At 39.9% G+C, this 22808-nt stretch overlaps 1 protein-coding gene across 1 annotated transcript in view; it reads left to right on the top strand.

Moving 5' to 3' along the window:
• Positions 1 to 2099: 2099 nt before the first annotated feature.
• MFSD10 (major facilitator superfamily domain containing 10) overlaps positions 2100 to 22808 on the top strand; it is a 171912-nt gene continuing 151203 nt past the window's right edge. Inside the window, 1 exon segment of the mRNA XM_053704198.1 lies at positions 2100 to 2134. The gene's annotated coding sequence lies outside the window, so the exon portion shown is untranslated.

Here is a 22808-nt window from a genome sequence, read left to right on the forward strand (position 1 = left end):
GGGGTACTCAAAAATATTGTTGGTAATGGCGGAAGATCCGGGGGGAGGCACACTCAATGGGTCATCAACTAATAACCATCGTGGAACTGTGGAAGGAAGGAGCGTTCAGCCGGAAAATGACAAGTGAAGTCCTGGCCTGGCATATAGGCAGATGGGAGCCCCTGCACCTGAAATATGTGGACCGGGTGTGGATGACTCCGGTCCACATATTAATGATCACCATGTCACCAGACAGCTTAGCCTCCTGCTTCACCCACCCCCGTGCACAAAATGTTGACTGCGAGTGCGCAGTTAGAAACAGCACTGCAGCAGCATAGCTGCGTAGACACGTGTGGTAGAGCTGTGGAGGTTGCGAGTCACACAGGCGAGGTGGGTCTTCATCCACAAATAAGTTATAGTCAGTGCTGATAAGTAAAGTACTAATGCTAGTGCTTGCTTGAGTCAGATTGCTTCACATCCAACTAAAAACGTCCATAGTGGCTGGGTGGTTTATATCGATCTGATCTCACAAATTAAAATATTTATTTTTCTGATCATTACGCTTTGACTCTCCCCCCAGGGCCGTGTTTAGGGGCAACCAGGCAGCTGCCAGGGGCGCCAGCCACACAGCAGGGCTCCTTCTGAGAATGAGATCTGAGCTTTAATCCTGTTGATACACGTACAGTCGTATGCCATTCAGATATAGCTTACCTCCCCTATAAAAAAAGCGCTTCCTTTATTTTGAGGGATGGGTGTGGGTAACAAAGAGAGGGGGTACTCATAAATGAAAAGCCTAATCAAGGGGTACGGGAGAGAAAAAAGGTTGGGAACCGCTGGGATAGAGCATGGAATTTTAAACAACTTTTCATTTTACCTCTATTATCAATTTTGCTTAGTTTTCTTGGTATCCTTTGTTAAAGAGTAATCCTATGTGAACTCAGGAGTGTGCACATGTCTTTAACCATCTAGCAGCAGTATTTGCAACACTGTTTATAGCAATATTATACATTGTTACAATCACTAAGACTGCTATAGACACTCCTAAGCTCTTATCAGCCTAGGTTTAGTCTTCAGCAAAGGATACCAAGAGAACAAAGCAAATGTGATAATAAAAGTAAAATGGAAAGTTGTTTACAATTGCATGTGCTATCTGAATCATGAAAGTTTAATTTGGGCTTTACTGTACCTTTTACTTAATGTTTATACAATGTTGCAAGTAACCAGGCTGCATGAAAACGTGAAGTTAACCCCTTCCTACCTTCAGTTTTCTTGAACACTAGTATTGTGCCCTGTGAACTTAACCATTCCATGCCCATACCTTCAGATGTGTCTTATACTATTAATCTTTCGTGTCAAATTGCCTCAAATAACGGTGTGCCCTTTGCTGTTTTTAACCCTTTCTCTGTTTCTATAGGGGCTGTCGTGTGTGTGTGTATTTAATGTGTGTATGTGCATAGGGACTGTAATGTGGGTGCTGTGTGTATTTGTATAAGGGCTGTTGTGTGTATGAGTGTGTGGGGGTTGAATAGGGGCTGTTGTATGAGTTAAAGATGAATTTCATCATTTTCCTTTAGAGTTAACACAGGAGAAAGAATTATGGAAAGGGTTAATGTAAGGAATGTAGTTCTAGTGAGGGATAATGGGAGAAAATGGGTTAATATACTTCTTGCAGAGTGACTAATGTTGGGATTGCATGGGTTGAGACTACACAGGAGAAATATATGTAATTTGCTGTAAGGAAAGGGTGAATTTAGTGCATGTACTTTGATGGGTAAAGGAGGAAGAGAGGTTAATATAGTTGGAAGGAGACTAATCTTGGCATTGCAGGGGCTAATAAGGAAACGGATTAATGGTTAATAACTAATGGCATTGAAGAAAGCCTTCATAGCAAAATATGTCAATAAGTGATATAACAGCAGTTCAGTTTCACTTCTACAAGCTGTTTCTTCAAGTTGCAATGTATATAAATAACAATGGAATAAAATGAGCTAAATAAGACATTGCTTGTAACCATTCTATGGAAGTTGTATTGTTCTTCCTGTCTCACAGCTTCTAGGTAACTAGTAATATGATGCCCCATGATGCAGGGAGGAGGAAGCTGTGAGCAAGCCCATCCCAGCCAAGACCTGTGAGAAGCTGCAGGAAGAGGAGCTGGGTAAGGCTGCCAGAGAGAATAAAACCACTGACAGACAGGAACGGAAACAGAGTAGTAGCACAGACACCGGACACAATGGACGCTCTGATGTGACATTAATTATGTGACCGAGAGGAGAGGGGCTAAGAAAAGTGGGTGGAGATAAAAATGGGAGGGCAGAGCTGGGGAAAGAATGCGAGTCTCAAAAGTTTAGAGAGATTACTGTTGATGAGAGTACATAGGGACTTGTTATAGAGATATACACAAAGAGACTGGTAGCTAAGTAGGTCCACTCAAAGACGTGAGAGATACACCCGGAGACTGCTGATCAGTGAAAATATACCCACAGAGACTGCTATATACACTGAGACTGCTAGAGATGGAGATGAGTTATAGACTCAGAGAGTGACTGCTAGAGAGGGGGATGAGTTATACACTTGAGACTGCTAGAGAGGGGGATGAGTTATACACTTGAAACTGCTAGAGAGGGGGATGAGTTATACACTTGAGACTGCTAGAGGGGGAGATGAGTTATACACTTGAGACTGCTAGAGAGGGAGATGAGTTATACACTGAGACTGCTAGATTGGGAGATGAGTTATACACTGAGACTGCTAGAGGGGGAGATGTGTTATACACTTGAGACTGCTAGAGAGGGAGATGAGTTATACACTGAGACTGCTAGAGGGGGAGATGTGTTATACACTTGAGACTGCTAGAGAGGGAGATGAGTTATACACTGAGACTGCTAGAGGGGGAGATGAGTTATACACTTGAGACTGCTAGAGAGGGAGATGAGTTATACACTTGAGACTGCTAGAGGGGGAGATGAGTTATACACTTGAGACTGCTAGAGGGGGAGATGAGTTATACACTTGAGACTGCTAGAGGGGGAGATGAGTTATACACTTGAGACTGCTAGAGAGGGAGATGAGTTATACACTGAGACTGCTAGATTGGGAGATGAGTTATACACTGAGACTGCTAGAGGGGGAGATGAGTTATACACTTGAGACTGCTAGAGAGGGAGATGAGTTATACACTGAGACTGCTAGAGGGGGAGATGTGTTATACACTTGAGACTGCTAGAGGGGGAGATGAGTTATACACTTGAGACTGCTGGAAAGGGAGATGAGTTATACACTGAGACTGCTAGAGAGGGAGATGTGTTATACACTTGAGACTGCTAGAGAGGGAGATGAGTTATACACTTGAGACTGCTAGAGGGGGAGATGAGTTATACACTTGAGACTGCTAGAGAGGGAGATGAGTTATACACTGAGACTGCTAGATTGGGAGATGAGTTATACACTGAGACTGCTAGAGGGGGAGATGTGTTATACACTTGAGACTGCTAGAGAGGGAGATGAGTTATACACTGAGACTGCTAGATTGGGAGATGAGTTATACACTGAGACTGCTAGAGAGGGAGATGAGTTATACACTGAGACTGCTAGAGAGGGAGATGAGTTATACACTGAGACTGCTAGAGGGGGAGATGAGTTATACACTGAGACTGCTAGAGGGGGAGATGAGTTATACACTGAGACTGCTAGAGGGGGAGATGTGTTATACACTTGAGACTGCTAGAGGGGGAGATGAGTTATACACTTGAGACTGCTGGAAAGGGAGATGAGTTATACACTGAGACTGCTAGAGAGGGAGATGTGTTATACACTTGAGACTGCTAGAGAGGGAGATGAGTTATACACTTGAGACTGCTAGAGGGGGAGATGAGTTATACACTTGAGACTGCTAGAGAGGGAGATGAGTTATACACTGAGACTGCTAGAGGGGGAGATGAGTTATACACTGAGACTGCTAGAGGGGGAGATGTGTTATACACTTGAGACTGCTAGAGGGGGAGATGAGTTATACACTGAGACTGCTAGATTGGGAGATGAGTTATACACTGAGACTGCTAGAGAGGGAGATGTGTTATACACTGGGACTGCTAGAGAGGGAGATGAGTTATACACTGAGACTGCTAGAGGGGGAGATGTGTTATACACTGAGACTGCTAGATTGGGAGATGAGTTATACACTGGGACTGCTAGAGAGGGAGATGAGTTATACACTGAGACTGCTAGATTGGGAGATGAGTTATACACTGAGACTGCTAGAGGGGGAGATGTGTTATACACTGGGACTGCTAGAGAGGGAGATGAGTTATACACTGAGACTGCTAGAGAGGGAGATGATTTATACACTGAGACTGCCAGAGAGGGAGATGAGTTATACACTGAGACTGCTAGAGAGGGAGAAGTTATACATTGAGACTGCTAGAGAGGGAGATGAGTTATACACTGAGACTGCCAGAGAGGTAGATGATTTATACACTGAGACTGCTAGAGGGGGAGATGTGTTATACACTGGGACTGCTAGAGAGGGAGATGAGTTATACACTGAGACTGCTAGAGAGGGAGATGAGTTATACACTGAGACTGCTAGAGAGGGAGATGATTTATACACTGAGACTGCTAGAGAGGGAGATGAGTTATACACTGAGACTGCTAGAGAGGGAGATGATTTATACACTGAGACTGCTAGAGAGGGAGATGATTTATACACTGAGACTGCTAGAGAGGGAGAAGTTATACATTGAGACTGCTAGAGAGGGAGATGAGTTATACACTGAGACAGCTAGAGATGGAGATGAGTTATACACTGAGACTGCTAGAGAGGGAGAAGTTATACACTGAGACTGCTAGAGAGGGAGATGAGTTATACACTGAGACAGCTAGAGATGGAGATGAGTTATAGACTCAGAGAGTGACTGCTAGAGAGGGGGATGATTTATACACCCAGAGACTGCTAGAGAGGGGGATGAGTTATACACCCAGAGCCTGATAGAGAGGGGGACGAGTTATACACCCAGAGCCTCAGTGGCGTCACTAGGGGGGTGCGGGCTGCACCTGGGTGACACCCTCCAGGGGGTGACACAAAAAAAAAAAAGTTTTTTTTTCTTTTTTTAATTTTATTGAAATTCAAAGAAATACATTGTTGAGATGCATAGATTATTTTATTAGAGGCTGGCATTTGTGAACATTAGTGGGACTGGGGAAGTTGTAGACACACAATTTTTTTGCCCCTTGAGCCAGTGCTGCAATTTCAACAAATAGTTTTCCCAGCTGCTTTTGCTTGTTTGTACTTTGCTCCTCCCCTGCCCAATTTCACAATGAATGTTGTGGGTGTGCCGTGGGGCTTGCAAAGTTGCGCTGCTAGCCTAAACCTGCCTGCCTATCGGTGCTCACTGCTCAGTGACATGCGGCCCATGGCTGTGCACTGACAGATTTGGAACAGAGTCAGAGAGCAGAATTTTCATAGTTTGCGCCTAAACCTTTTCTTCAGTGATTTATTTTAAAATGCTTTGTTTATCTTTCATTTGATGTTCTGCTGAGCCAGGGAGCAGCTCTAGGCATGAGCTTCATAATTAATGCAGTGCAGTTTACATATTTTGTATGTGTGTGTCTGAGTTTTTGTGTGTCTCAGTGTTTTTGTGTGTGTGTCTGAGTGTGTTTCCGAGTGTTTGTGTGTGCATCTGAGAATGTTTTTAAGTGTTTCTGAGTGTTTGTATGTGTGTTTGCCTGGGTTTTTGTGTGTGTCTGCTTTATGGGGGGGGGGGTGACACCATGACTTACCGCACCGGGTGACACCAACCCTAGTGACGCCACTGCAGAGCCTGATAGAGAGGGGGATGAGTTATACTCCCAGAGCCTGCTAGAGAGGGGGATGAGTTATACACCCAGAGACTGCTAGAGAGGGGGATGAGTTATACACACAGAGACTGCTAGAGAGGGAGATTATTTATACACTTGAGACTGCTAGAGAGGGAGATGATTTATACACTGAGATTGCTAGAGAGGGAGATGATTTATACACTGAGATTGCTAGAGAGGGAGATGATTTATACATTGAGACTGCTAGAGAGGGAGATGATTTATACACTGAGATTGCTAGAGAGGGAGATGATTTATACACTGAGATTGCTAGAGAGGGGGATGAGTTATACACTGAGATTGCTAGAGAGGGGGATGAGTTATACACTTGAGACTGCTAGAGAGGGGGATGAGTTATACACTTGAGACTGCTAGAGAGGGAGATGAGTTATACACCCAGAGACTGCTAGAGTGGGAGATTATTTGTACACTGAGACTGCTAGAGAGGGAGATGAGTTATACACCCAGACACTGCTAGAGATGGAGATGTTATACACTGAGACTGCTAGAGGGGGGATGAGTTATACATTCGGGAGAGTGCTAGAGAGAGAGATGATACACTCAGAGAGTACTAGAGAGAGAAATTATACACTTAGAGAGTACTACAGAGAGAGAGAGAGAGAGAGATGACTCCCTTTAGAGAGTACTAGAGAGGGAGATGATACACTCAGAGAGTACTAGAGAGAGGGAGATGATACACTCAGAGAGTATTAGAGAGAGGGAGATGATACACTCAGAGAGTACTAGAGAGAGGGAGATGATACACTCAGAGAGTATTAGAGAGAGGGAGATGATACACTCAGAGAGTACTAGAGAGAGAGAGATGATACACTCAGAGAGTACTAGAGAGAGGGAGATGATACACTCAGAGAGTACTAGAGAGAGGGAGATGATACACTCAGAGAGTACTAGAGAGAGAAATTATACACTTAGAGAGTACTACAGAGAGAGAGAGATGACTCCCTTTAGAGAGTACTAGAGAGGGAGATGATACACTCAGAGAGTACTAGAGAGGGAGATGATACACTCAGAGAGTACTAGAGAGAGGGAGATGATACACTCAGAGAGTACTAGAGAGAGGGAGATGATACACTCAGAGAGTACTAGAGAGAGAAATTATACACTTAGAGAGTACTACAGAGAGAGAGAGATGACTCCCTTTAGAGAGTACTAGAGAGGGAGATGATACACTCAGAGAGTACTAGAGAGAGGGAGATGATACACTCAGAGAGTATTAGAGAGAGGGAGATGATACACTCAGAGAGTACTAGAGAGAGGGAGATGATACACTCAGAGAGTATTAGAGAGAGGGAGATGATACACTCAGAGAGTACTAGAGAGAGAGAGATGATACACTCAGAGAGTACTAGAGAGAGAGAGATGATACACTCAGAGTGTACTAGAGAGAGAGAGATGATACACTCAGAGAGTACTAGAGAGAGGGAGATGATACACTCAGAGAGTACTAGAGAGAGGGAGATGATACACTCAGAGAGTACTAGAGAGAGAAATTATACACTTAGAGAGTACTACAGAGAGAGAGAGATGACTCCCTTTAGAGAGTACTAGAGAGGGAGATGATACACTCAGAGAGTATTAGAGAGAGGGAGATGATACACTCAGAGAGTACTAGAGAGAGGGAGATGATACACTCAGAGAGTACTAGAGAGAGAGAGATGATACACTCAGAGAGTACTAGAGAGAGGGAGATGATACACTCAGAGAGTACTAGAGAGAGGGAGATGATACACTCAGAGAGTACTAGAGAGAGAGAGATGATACATTTAGAGAGTACTAGAGAGGGAAAACATAATTTATGTAAGAACTTACCTGATAAATTCATTTCTTTCATATTAGCAAGAGTCCATGAGCTAGTGACGTATGGGATATACATTCCTACCAGGAGGGGCAAAGTTTCCCAAACCTTAAAATGCCTATAAATACACCCCTCACCACACCCACAATTCAGTTTAACGAATAGCCAAGAAGTGGGGTGATAAGAAAAAAGTGCGAAAGCATATAAAATAAGGAATTGGGAATAATTGTGCTTTATACAAAAAAATCATAACCACCACAAAAAAGGGCGGGCCTCATGGACTCTTGCTAATATGAAAGAAATGAATTTATCAGGTAAGTTCTTACATAAATTATGTTTTCTTTCATGTAATTAGCAAGAGTCCATGAGCTAGTGACGTATGGGATAATGACTACCCAAGATGTGGATCTTTCCACACAAGAGTCACTAGAGAGGGAGGGATAAAATAAAGACAGCCAATTCCTGCTGAAAATAATCCACACCCAAAATAAAGTTTAATGAAAAACATAAGCAGAAGATTCAAACTGAAACCACTGCCTGAAGTACTTTTCTACCAAAAACTGCTTCAGAAGAAGAAAACACATCAAAATGGTAGAATTTAGAAAAAGTATGCAAAGAGGACCAAGTTGCTGCTTTGCAAATCTGATCAATCGAAGCTTCATTCCTAAACGCCCAGGAAGTAGAAACTGAACTAGTAGAATGAACTGTAATCCTTAGAGGCGGAGTTTTACCCGACTCGACATAAGCATGATGAAATAAAGATTTCAACCAAGATGCCAAAGAAATGGCAGAAGCTTTCTGGCCTTTTCTAGAACCGGAAAAGATGACAAATAATACAAAACTCTAACAGCATCCAAAGAATGCAATGATTTCTCCTAGAATTCATAGGATTAGGACATAATGAAGGAACCACAATTTCTCTACTAAGGTTGTTAGAATTCACAACCTTAGGTAAAAAATTCAAAAGAAGTTCGCAGCACCGCCTCATCCTGATGAAAAATCAGAAAAGGAGACTCACAAGAAAGAGCAGAAAATTCAGAGACTCTTCTGGCAGAAGAGATGGCCAAAAGAAACAAAACTTTCCAAGAAAGTAATATAACGACCAAAGAATGCATGGGTTCAAAAGGAGGAGCTTGAAAAGCCCCCAGAACCAAATTCAAACTCCAAAGAGGAGAAATTGACTTAATGACAGGTTTTATACGAACCAAAGCTTGTACAAAACAATGAAATATCAGGAAGATTAGCAATCCTTCTGTGAAAAAAGAACAGAAAGAGCAGAGATTTGTCCTTTCAAGGAACTTGCGGACAAACCTTTATCTAAACCATCCTGAAGAAACTGAAAAATTCTCGGTATTCAAAAAGAATGCCAAGAAAAAATGATGAGAAAGACACTAAGAAATATAAGTCTTCCAGACTCTATAATATATCTCACTAGATACAGATTTACGAGCCTGTCACATAGTATTAAACACAGAGTCAGAGAAACCTTCTTTGACCAAGAATCAAGCGTTCAAACTCTATACCTTAAAATTTAAGTATTTGAGATCCTGATGGAAAAAAAGGACCTTGCGACAGAAAGTCTGGTCTTAACGGAAGAGTCCACAGCTGGAAAGAGGCCATCCGGACAAGATCCGCATACCAAAACCTGTGAGGCCATGCTGGAGCTACCAGCAGGACAAACGAGCATTCCTTAGAATCTTGGAGAATACTCTTGGAAGAAGAACTAGAGGCGGAAAGATATAGGCAGGATGATACTTCCAAGGAAGTGATAATGCATCCACTGCCCCCGCCCGAGGATCCCAGGATCTGGACAGATACCAGGGAAGTTTCTTGTTTAGATGAGAAGCCATCAGATCTATTTCTGGGAGTTCCCACATTTGAACAATCTGAAGAAATACCTCTGGGTGAAGAGACCATTCGCCCGGATGCAACGTTTGGCGACTGAGATAATCCGCTTCCCAATTGTCTATACCTGGGATATGAACCGCAGAGATTAGACAGGAGCTGGATTCCGCCCAAACCAAAATTCGAGATACTTCTTTCATAGCCAGAGGACTGTGAGTCCCTCCTTGATGATTGATGTATGCCACAGCTGTGACATTGTCTATCTGAAAACAAATGAACAACTCTCTCTTCAGAAGAGGCCAAGACTGAAGAGCTCTGAAAATTGCACGGAGTTCCAAAATATTGATCGGTAATCTCACCTCCTGAGATTCCCAAACCCCTTGTGCCGTCAGAGACCCCCACACAGCTCCCCAACCTGTAAGACTTGCATCTGTTGAGATTATAGTCCAGGTCGGAAGAACAAAGAAGCCCCCTGAACTAAACGATGGTGAACTGTCCACCATGTCAGAGAGTGTCGTATAATCGTTTTAAAGATATTAATTGAGATATCTTTGTGTAATCCCTGCACCACTGGTTCAGCATACAGAGCTGAAGAGGTCGCATGTGAAAATGAGCAAAGGAGATCGCATCCGATGCGGCAGTCCTAAGACCTAAAATTTCCCATGCATAAGGCTACCAAAGGGAATGATTGTGACTGAATGTTTTGACAAGCTGATATCAATGTTAAACTTCTCTTATCTGACAAGGACAGAGTCATAGACACTGAATCTATCTGGAAACCTAAAAAGGTTACCCTTGTCTGAGGAAACAATGAACTGATTGGTAAATTGATCCTCCAACCATGATCTTGAAGAAACAACACAAGTCGATTTGTATGAGATTCTGCGAAAATGTGAAGACTGAGCAAGTACCAAGATATCGTCCAAAAAAGGAAATACCAAAACCCTGTTCTCTGATTACAGACAGAAGGGCACCGAGAACCTTTGAAAAAAATTCTTGGAGCTGACGCTAGGCCAAACGGTAGAGCCACAAAACTGGTAATGCTTGTCTAAAAAGAGAATCTCAGAAACTAAAAGTGATCCGGATGAATCGGAATATGCAGATATGCAACCTGTAAATCTATTGTAGACATATAATGCCCTTGCTAAACAAAAGGCAGGATAGTCCTACAGTTACCATCTTGAATGTTGGTATCCTTACATAACGATTCAATATAGATAGATCCGGAACTGGTCTGAAGGAATTGACCTTCTTTGGTACAATGAAGAGATAGAATAAAACCCCAGCCCCTGTTCCAGAACTGGAACTGGCATAATTACTCCAGCCAACTCTAGATCTGAAACACATTTCAGAAATGCTGAGCCTTTGCTGTGTTTACTGGGACACGGGAAAGAAAAAAATCTCTTTGCAGGAGGCCTTAACTTGAAGCCAATTCTGTACCTTAAAAGAAAACGTAAACTGCCCCATACCAGCTGAGCTGGAATGAGGGCCGCACCTTCATGGGTATTTAGGAGCTGGCTACAGGTTTCTATAAGGCTTGGATATATTCCAAACTGGAAATGGTTTCCAAACTGATACCGCTCCTGAGGATGAAGGATCAGGCTTTTGTTCCTTGTTGTGAGGAAAGGAACGAAAATGATTATTAGACCTAAATTTACCTTAGATTTTTTTATCCTTTGGTAAAAAAGTTCCCTTCCCTCCAGTAACAGTTGAGATAATAGAATCCAACTGAAAATCGAATAATTTATTACCCTGGAAAGAAAGGGAAAGCAAAGTTGACTTAGAAGACATATCAGCATTCCAAGTTTTAAGCCATAAAGCTTTTCTAGCTAAAATAGCTAGAGACATATACCTGACATCAACTCTAATGATATCAAAAGATGGTATCACAAATAAAATTATTAGCATGTTATAGAATAATAATAATGCTATAAAATTATGATCTGTTACTTGTTGCGCTAAAGCTTCTAACCAAAAAGTTGAAGCTGCAGCAACATCCGCTAAAAATATAGCAGGTCTAAGAAGATTACCTGAACATAAGTAAGCTTTTCTTAGAAAGGATCCAATCTTCCTATCTAAAGGATCCTTAAATGAAGTACTATCTGCCATAGGAATAGTAGTACGTTTAGCAGGAGTAGAGACAGCCCCATTAACCTTAGAGATTTTGTCCCAAAACTCTAATCTGTCAGATGGCACAGGATATAATTGCTTAAACGTTTAGAAGGAGTAAATGAATTACCCAAATTATTCCATTCCCTGGAAATTACTTCAGAAATAGCATCAGGGAGAGAAAACACTTCTGGAATAACTACAGGAGATTTAAAAACCTTATTTAAACGTTTACATTTAGTATCAAGAGGACCAGAATCCTCTATTTCTAATGCAATTAATACTTCTTTAAGTAAAGAACGAATAAATTCCATCTTGAACAAATACAAAGATTTATCAGCATCAACCTCTGAGACAGAAACCTCTGAACCAGAAGAACCATTATAGTATCAGAATGATGATGTTCATTTAAAAATTCATCTGAAAAAAGAGAAGTTTTAAAAGACTTTTATGTATACTAGAAGGAGAAATAACAGACATAGCCTTCTTAATGGATTTAAAAAATAAAATCTCTTATGTTATCAGGAACACTCTGAAAATTAGATGTTGACGGAACAGCAACAGGTAATGTAACAGTACTAAAGGAAATTTTATCTGCATTAATAAGTTTGACATGACATGCAATACAAACAACAGCTGGAGAAACAGATACCAAAAGTTTATAGCAGATACACTTAGCTTGGTAGCTCCAGCACTGGGCAGTGATTTTCCTGAAGTATCTTCTGACTCAGTTGCAACGTGGAACATCTTGCAATATGTAAAAGAAAAAAACAACATATAAAGCAAAATTGATCAAATTCCTTAAATGACAGTTTCAGGAATGGGAAAAAAATGCCAGTGAACAAGCTTCTAGCAACCAGAAGCAATAAATAATAAGACTTAAATAATGTGGAGACAAAAATGACGCCCATATTTTTTAGCGCCAAAAAAGACGCCCACATTATTTGGCGCCTAAATGCTTTTGGCGCCAAAAATGACGCCACATCCGGAACGCCGACATTTTTGACGAAAAAAAAACGTCAAAAAATGACGCAACTTCCGGCGACACGTATGACGCCGGAAACAGAAAAAAAATTTTGCGCCAAAAAAGTCCGCGCCAAGAATGACGCAATAAAATGAAGCATTTTCTGCCCCCGCGAGCCTAACAGCCCACAGGGAAAAAGTCAAATTTTTTAAGGTAAGAAAAAATGATTGAAACAAATGCATTTATCCCAAGTATGAAACTGAAAATAAGGAATGTTGAACATCCTGAGTCAAGGCAAATAAATGTTTGAATACATATATTTAGAACTTTATAAAAAAGTGCCTAACCATAGCTTAGAGTGTCACAGAAAATAAGCTTACTTACTTACCCCAGGACACTCATCTACATGTTGTAGAAAGCCAAACCAGTACTGAAACGAAAATCAGCAGAGGTAATGGTATATATATAAGAGTATATCGTCGATCTGAAAAGGGAGGTAAGAGATGAATCTCTACGACCGATAACAGAGAACCTATGAAATAGACCCCGTAGAAGGAGATCATTGCATTCAAATAGGCAATACTCTCCTCACATCCCTCTGACATTCACTGCACGCTGAGAGGAAAACCGGGCTCCAACCTGCTGCGGAGCGCATATCAACGTAGAATCTAGCACAAACTTACTTCACCACCTCCATAGGAGGCAAAGTTTGTAAAACTGAATTGTGGGTGTGGTGAGGGGTGTATTTATAGGCATTTTAAGGTTTGGGAAACTTTGCCCCTCCTGGTAGGAATGTATATCCCATACGTCACTAGCTCATGGACTCTTGCTAATTACATGAAAGAAATAATACACTCAGAGAGTATTAGAAAGGGAGATGATACACTCATAGAGTACTAGAGAGAGAGAGATGATACACTCAGAGACTGCTGGACACACAACAAGCTGCTCAACAGGGAGATGCTTTGATTACCAGTCATGGGATCACACACTATAGAACAGGGACTGCTGGGAACATACACTATAGAACAGGGACTGCTGGGAACACACACTATAGAACACGGACTGTTGGGAACATATACTATAGAAAAGGGACTGTTGGGAACATACACTATAGAACAGGGACTGCTGGGAACACACACTATAGAACAGGGACTGCTGGGAACATACACTATAGAACAGGGACTGCTAGGAACACACACTATAGAACAGGGACTGTTGGGAAAATATACTATAGAACAGGGACTGTTGGGAACATACACTTTAGTACAGGGACTGCTGGGAACATACACTATAGAACAGGGACTGCTGGGAACACACACTATAGAACAGGGACTGTTGGGAACATACACTATAGAACAGGGACTGTTGGGAACATATACTATAGAACAGGGACTGTTGGCAACATACACTTTAGTACAGGGACTGTTGGGAACATACACTTTAGTACAGGGACTGCTGGGAACATACACTATAGAACAGGGACTGCTTGGAACACACACTATAGAACAGGGACTGTTGGGAACATATACTATAGAACAGGGACTGCTGGGAACATACACTATAGAACAGGGACTGTTGGGAACACATACTATAGAACAGGGACTGCTGGGAACACACTATAGAACAGGGACTGTTGGGAACATATACTATAGAACAGTGACTGTTGGGAACATATACTATAGAACAGGGACTGTTGGGAACACATACTATAGAACAGGGACTGCTGGGAACACACACTTTAGTACAGGGACTGCTGGGAACACACACTATAGAACAGGGACTGCTGGGAACATATACTATAGAACAGGGACTGTTGGGAACATATACTATAGAACAGGGACTGTTGGGAACACATACTATAGAACAGGGACTGCTGGGAACACACACTATAGAACAGGGACTGTTGGGAACATATACTATAGAACAGTGACTGTTGGGAACATATACTATAGAACAGGGACTGTTGGGAACACATACTATAGAACAGTGACTGTTGGGAACATATACTATAGAACAGGGACTGTTGGGAACACATACTATAGAACAGGGACTGCTGGGAACACACACTTTAGTACAGGGACTGCTGGGAACACACACTATAGAACAGGGACTTCTGGGAAAACACACAAGCTGCTATCAGGGACACATGCAGATCACTGCAGCACAGGGTGCTAGACACAAGGACACATACTGCTCTATGAGGTAACAGACATTGACAGAAAGACACACAGTGGCTGCTGATATAGGGACACAGCCTGATACAAAAAGCCAGTCTTGGAGACAGAGGAGGCTGCTGACATGGAGGGACGCAAACTGCTGGACATGACTACACAAACTGCTGGACATGACTACACAAACTGCTGGACATGACTACACAAACTGCTGGACATGACTAAACAAACTGCTGGACATGACTACACAAACTGCTGAACATGACTACACAAACTGCTGGACATGACTACACAAACTGCTGGACATGATTACACAAACTGCTGGACATGACTACACAAACTGCTGGACATGACTACACAAACTGCTGGACATGACTACACAAACTGCTGGACATGACTACACAAACTGCTGGACATTACTTTACAAACTGCTGAACATGACTACACAAAATGCTGGACATGACTACACAAACTGCTGGACATGACTACACAGGCATTTGGTTAGGGAGGAACCAGCATTCACTGTAAAGAACAGAGTTACTATCATACTCCCTTGAAGTATTAGCAACCTGTTGTTATCTACTTTGAGTAAAATGATAAATTAGCGCATTGGCATTTCTAGGATAGTTTAATAAACAATGTTTGGATAGTGGCCCCTGTCATATTTACAGTTCTGATCTGAAGCGTCACACAGCATATCTTATAGAGCTGGTGATGAATGAGCTATGCAATTGCTAGAAGTTTACATTAAAGGATAATAAGACCTGATTACCCACTTCACAGGGAAATTAAAGCATTGCTGTGAGGGAAATAGTATTGGAAATCGTTACCTGAGAAGCTTTGTTCAGGTTTTGCAGACCCATAATTATCTGTTCATTTTGTGTTCTACCCTGGGGAATTAAAACCTGACTGCACTGTGTGGCTTCACAGTTCAATAGGGTTTTGTTTTTAAGTTATTAGCGAGAAAAAAAACAAGTTTTAAAGGGACATTAAACCCATTTTTTTTCCTTTCATGGTTCAGATAGAGAATACCATTTTAAACAACTTTCTAATTCACATCTATTATCTAATTTGCTTCATTCTCATGATAATCTTTCCTGAAAAGCATATCTAGATAGGCTCAGTAGCTTCTGATAGGTGGCTGCACATACAGGGAGTGCAGAATTATTAGGCAAGTTGTATTTTTGAGGATTCATTTTATTATTGAACAACAACCATGTTCTCAATGAACCCAAAAACTCATTAATATCAAAGCTGAATAGTTTTGGAAGTAGTTTTTAGTTTGTTTTTAGTTATAGCTATTTTAGGGGGATATCTGTGTGTGCAGGTGACTATTACTGTGCATAATTATTAGGCAACTTAACAAAAAACAAATATATACCCATTTGAATTATTTATTTTTATCAGTGAAACCAATATAACATCTCAACATTCACAAATATACATTTCTGACATTCAAAAACAAAACAAAAACAAATCAGTGACCAATATAGCCACCTTTCTTTGCAAGGACACTCAAAAGCCTGCCATCCATGGATTCTGTCAGCGTTTTGATCTGTTCATCATCAACAATGCGTGCAGCAGCAACCACAGCCTCCCAGACACTGTTCAGAGAGGTGTACTGTTTTCCCTCCTTGTAAATCTCACATTTGATGATGGACCACAGGTTCTCAATGGGGTTCAGATCAGGTGAACAAGGAGGCCATGTCATTAGATTTTCTTCTTTTATACCCTTTCTTGCCAGCCACGCTGTGGAGTACTTGGACGCGTGTGATGGAGCATTGTCCTGCATGAAAATCATGTTTTTCTTGAAGGATGCAGACTTCTTCCTGTACCACTGCTTGAAGAAGGTGTCTTCCAGAAACTGGCAGTAGGACTGGGAGTTGAGCTTGACTCCATCCTCAACCCGAAAAGGCCCCACAAGCTCATCTTTGATGATACCAGCCCAAACCAGTACTCCACCTCCACCTTGCTGGCGTCTGAGTCGGACTGGAGCTCTCTGCCCTTTACCAATCCAGCCACGGGCCCATCCATCTGGCCCATCAAGACTCACTCTCATTTCATCAGTCCATAAAACCTTAGAAAAATCAGTCTTGAGATATTTCTTGGCCCAGTCTTGACGTTTCAGCTTGTGTGTCTTGTTTAGTGGTGGTCGTCTTTCAGCCTTTCTTACCTTGGCCATGTCTCTGAGTATTGCACACCTTGTGCTTTTGGGCACTCCAGTGATGTTGCAGCTCTGAAATATGGCCAAACTGGTGGCAAGTGGCATCTTGGCAGCTGCACGCTTGACTTTTCTCAGTTCATGGGCAGTTATTTTGCGCCTTGGTTTTTCCACACGCTTCTTGCGACCCTGTTGACTATTTTGAATGAAACGCTTGATTGTTCGATGATCACGCTTCAGAAGCTTTGCAATTTTAAGAGTGCTGCATCCCTCTGCAAGATATCTCACTATTTTTGACATTTCTGAGCCTGTCAAGTCCTTCTTTTGACCAATTTTGCCAAAGGAAAGGAAGTTGCCTAATAATTATGCACACCTGATATAGGGTGTTGATGTCATTAGACCACACCCCTTCTCATTACAGAGATGCACATCACCTAATATGCTTAATTGGTAGTAGGCTTTCGAGCCTATACAGCTTGGAGTAAGACAACATGCATAAAGAGGATGATGTGGTCAAAATACTCATTTGCCTAATTATTCTGCACTCCCTGTAGATGACTCATGTGATTGGCTCACCAATGTATATTGGTGTTCTTTTAACAAAGGATATCTAAAGATTGCAGCAAATTAGGTAATAGAAGTAAATTGGAATGTTGTTTAAAATTGTATTCTCTATCTGAATCATAAAAGAAAATGTTTGGGTTTAATGTTCCTTTAAGTAAATAAATCAATTTACACATTTATTAGGACCATTTGCCTTTTATTTTGTAAACTGAAAATGTTTCTGTCATCTTTTATGTGTTTATTTGTGTTTTATTATATAATGCAGATATTTTCAAATCTTAGAAGCTGTTAACAATTACTTCTGATGCATAATAGCTTCACAATGATTATTTCAGGCAAAGGGAAGCCATTTTGGAAGAGATATTGAATAGGAATTTGGTGACATAAGAAAGTAGAGATGAGGAAATATTTTGGTTTTAGCCTCATAACTACTGCAACATACCCTGTACATTAGGTGTCGCAGGAGTTTTTAAGGGATTTAACCTCTAAATGCACAAACAACAGACGACGTAAAGGGTACGTAAGGTACAAGTTACTTCGGCTGATGCTTTTAAAGATACATTTTGTTTGTCTTCATTGTATTAAAAGCCATAAAGACTGCTTAGTTTGCCAAGAGAGGTCTTAGAGAAGTAACATGGCCTAATGAAGTACCCAAACACACAGTACCGAAGACGACTAGGTTTAGGGAAGGAGATAGTAAAGGGATATTACAAAGATAAATCAAGAGCTGTTCATACACCCATCTTAAAGGGACACTCAAGTCAAAATAAACTTTTTTGATTCAGAGAGAACATGCACTTTCTGGGGAACAAGATCCAACTGAGCATGTGCACAAGCTCACAGGGTATACGTAAAAAAGTCTGTGATTGGCTGATCTCTGTCACATGATATAGGGGGCCGGAAAATGGGGAAAAATAAATTTGTCATTGTCTTTTTATCATGCACTTGTTAATTATGCAATTGTACTGCATTGAGTGGTCCTTTAAATGCTTGGCGGAATTCATGTTTCTGATCTCAATGTCTGTGGGCAGATGTAAATACGCTTGTGTTCTTATCTAAGGAATCAGTGAGTAGATGCTGCAGGGTGATGTAAATTGATCGATCACACTTGAAACCCAACACTTTTCTTTCAAGACAAAAATTGTAAACAACTTTCAAATTTTCTTTGTTCTCTTCGTATTTTTTGTTGAAATGGACGAGGAGCGTGTATGTGTCCGGTGCACTATATGCCCTGTCTGAATCACAAAATCATTTTTTTGGTTTTGATATTCCTTGCATTATGGAACAATAGAAGAAATTAGCTTCTGGCACTGGAAGAATATAGTTTTTTAAAAAAAGAATAAAATGGCCATTTGTGCAGATAATGGACCAGATTAATGCTCCCGCTCGAGTGTTAATTGCGTTAGAAGTAAGCGTTCGTCAGGTTGCGCTCGTATTATGCGTTGAAAGAAAACTATTTTCACTCAAGTGGTTACCCAACAAGCTCAAAAAGTGCAGTTATATTATCGCATCCGCGTTCACATATTTCCCCATAGAAGTCAACAGAAAAAAAAGTAGAAAAACAACCTAACACCCCACTCTCGCGCTAACCCCATCGCATATTCTCAAGTGCTCTAACCTGACATGAAAATTTGAATATTTCACACATTCCAATTATCTTTACATAGAAGAATATCTTCTATTTATTCATAAATACATATTTCTGATTTTTTTGGCACAATATACAGTACTGTGCAAATATGTGTGTGTATGTATGTATGTGTGTATGTGTGTGTATGTATATATATATATATATATATATATATATATAATTCCAGAATTTAGCACTCACTGTCCCTAATAGTCAGCTGTGGGGTGCGCTGTGGGGTGCCATCTAGTAAATGTTTAGAATTATGAGTCCAAAAGATGCACTCGCCGTAAAGTGAAAAAAATATTTATTTCAATTGAGTGAAGTGTTTTTATTCTCATAAGAGTCTGAGGACGGGGGTTACTCCCCGAAAACATTCACTCATTTGAAATAAATATTTTTTTCACATTACGGCGAGTGCATCTTTTGGACTCATAATTATATATATACATTTACACACATATATAGGAATATCTATTTTAAAATAGTTTGAACATATCCTGCAATATGCAGAACATTGGAATGTGAAATATTTGCAGTAAATACACAGTATAACACTTTATTAAATATGAATATTGCATAAATATGTTTTTACATGTTTTCATCTACTTAACTGCAATGGGCTCCAATGAACTTATATGTCTATATGTGTGTAAATATGTGTGTAAATACATATATACACACATATATATATATATATATATATATATATATATATATATATATATATATATATATATATATATATAATATATATATATATATATATATATACACACATTTATATACATCTTTATAGATGTATATGTATGTATCTTAATGTTAAAACTCTTTGCCTGCCTCTTTTTTCCCCCAACACCTTAGATCTCATATCTTTGAGCACTTATAACTTTTTTGTGCAATATTGTTTTGAATAATTCTTATTAGATGGTGTTATTATGAGTATAAGTGTACTTTTTAATGTATTTTTGATGTGTTTTTGACACTTTTTGTTTCGCCAAACAGTTAACCAGAGCTAGTGTAAATCGCCATTGCGCTCAAGCGATCGCATTTACTTTCAACTCATAATTTGAGCGATAAGCCCAACAAGCACAAATACCCATGATAAAATCCATCACTTGCGTGCAATCATTTGCGCTTCACTCGTAATCTGGCCCTTTACGTTCTATTAGGAAGTGCTGACCTACAACGATGGGGCGACAATTGTACGTGTGCATCTTTTATCAACCCTTGGACTGTCTGGTGGGCTCTCTCTCATCTCCTTTCCTTTCTCTCTATTAGTCTTCTTTTTTATTTTCTTTTTTCTACTTCCTTTGGTTTTTCTGTTTTTTACCTGATTAATATTTATTTATTTTTTTCTTGCACTTTTTCAGGATACTGGTCTCTTTAGTTAGTAGATATACTGTTTTAATTCTTACCAGTACAGACAGTTTTTATTGTACAACTCAAAATGCACATGTCTAATAGGAACCAAATCATAGTCCACCATCTGAGGTTAAAGGGACAGTCTACCCCAGAATTTTTATTGTTTAAAGAGATAGATAATCTCTTTATTACCCATTCCCCAGTTTTGCGTAACCAAAACAGTTACGTTAATATACATTTTACCTCTGTGATTACCTTGTATCTAAGCCTCTGCAGACTGCCCCCTTATTTCAGTTCTTTTAACAGACTTGCATTTTAGCCAATCGGTACACTCTCATAAGTAACTCCATAGGCGTGAGCACAATGTTATCTATATGGCGCACATGAACTAACGCCCTCTACCTGTGAAAAACTGTCAAATACATTCAGATAAGAGGCAGCCTTCAAGAAATTAGCATTTGAGACTACCTATGTGTAGCTTTCAACTAAGAATACCAAGAACAAATGTGATAATATAAAATAAATTGGTAAGTTTTTTTAAAATTACATGCCATATCTGAATCTTTAAAGTTTAATTTTGACTAGACAGTCCCTTTAAGTGAGAAAAATCTGTCACAGAGACCAAGGGCCACTAGGGGTCTTCTTTCTCTATTAACATTTTTTTCATTTGTTTACTTTTGTTTCTGTATGGTGAAATTCAATAAAAAAAAAATACAATGAATACCAATATTGTAACAATAACTTAATAAGTTGAAACATAGTATAGTGCTTTACATTATTTTTTTTAAATGTACAGTATTCTTTATTAAGATTTTCAGGATAACAAGACAATAACAAAAAAGAAAATCCATAGTGTAACATAACATAACATTTTCAGCATCAATATCAAGTCATACAATATGACCCCATATTCTTCTTTACTTGTCATCAAACATTGGAGAGTTTATATTGTTCCCTATATAATTTAATATTATGGAAGAAATTTGTATTTTGTTTCCTAAAATAACCATATCCCTCCAATATTAACAATTCTTCTATTCTAGCTGTCCATAATTGTTTAGTGGGGGACACTGTTTTCTTCCAGTGTCGTGCAATAATGGATTTAGCTCCGTTTATGGCAATTTGAAATAAAGCCATTATTTTACAAGTACCTGGTGGTCTGGCATTTAGAACTGCTTGAGTAAACTTAAGAACATAACTGTCTCTGAACAAATATTTCCCTAAGCCTTCTACCTCCCACCACAAAGGTTGTATTCCACTGCACTCCCACCAAACATGCAACATGTTTCCAACACATCCACACTCTCTCCTACATGTATTTGTACTATGGGGGTATATAAGTTTGAGGCGAGCTGGTGTCAGGTACCAGTGGGTCAAAATTTTATAATTCAATTCCAGCATTTGTGCTAAATGTGAGGATCTGTGTGTACATCTAAAGATAACTTGCCAGTCTTTTATATTATTAGGATTGTTGAGTTCAGCATTCCATTTATTTGTGTATGTAGGTAGATTACTAGTGTGGGATTCTAACAAGCAACGTCTAGATAGTGACAGTGTACCCCTTATAGGATTCCCATCTAAACATAACTTTTCGAACTGTGTTGGAGATCGGAGGAAGTCAGATCTTAAGGGAGATGTCTGAATCAAGTGGTGTACTTGAGCGTATTTTAACTATGAACTGAAGAATTCTCCCATTGTCTGGGGCAGTGTTTGTCGTGGTTTGAGTTTACCGTTCCCCACTAGTTTTGCTATGGGGATTGACTCCCCACAGAGTTGATAAGAGTAATTTTAAGAGAAAATTCACTATTTAGGAATATAGGAGACAAAGGAGAGCAGGTAGATGATATTCCTTTTGTGTTTTTTATCAATTTGTCCCAATAGTTAAATGTGTGTTTATATATTGCTATCTGTTGTATAATCTGAGGTCTAGCATTTTTATCAACCCAACACAAAGCTCCCACATGTGGAGATTTCAGAATATGGGAGTCCATTGTCACCCATGCTTTTTACTTAGCACCAGTATGCCACTCTATGACAGTGCTTTACATTTTTATTTGTAGGACTAGTTAATTCCTAGCAGCATTCTTTAAGGGATATGAAACCCAAAAATGTTCTTGTGATTCACACAAGGCATACCATTTAAAAAAAAGTTTCTAATTTACTTCTATTAGCAAATTTGCTTTGTTCTTACGATATATATACGTAGGCATCTGGAGCACTACATAGTGCTGCCATCTTGTGCTGGATAACATTCTTGAAATACTGCTGCAATATAGTGCTCCAGAAATGGGTTGGCTCCTAAGCATACGTCCCTGCTTTTTAACCAAATATACCAACGAATAAAAAATAAT

This window comes from Bombina bombina, chromosome 2, assembly GCF_027579735.1.
Source record: "Bombina bombina isolate aBomBom1 chromosome 2, aBomBom1.pri, whole genome shotgun sequence".
Classification (NCBI taxonomy): Eukaryota; Metazoa; Chordata; class Amphibia; order Anura; family Bombinatoridae; genus Bombina; species Bombina bombina.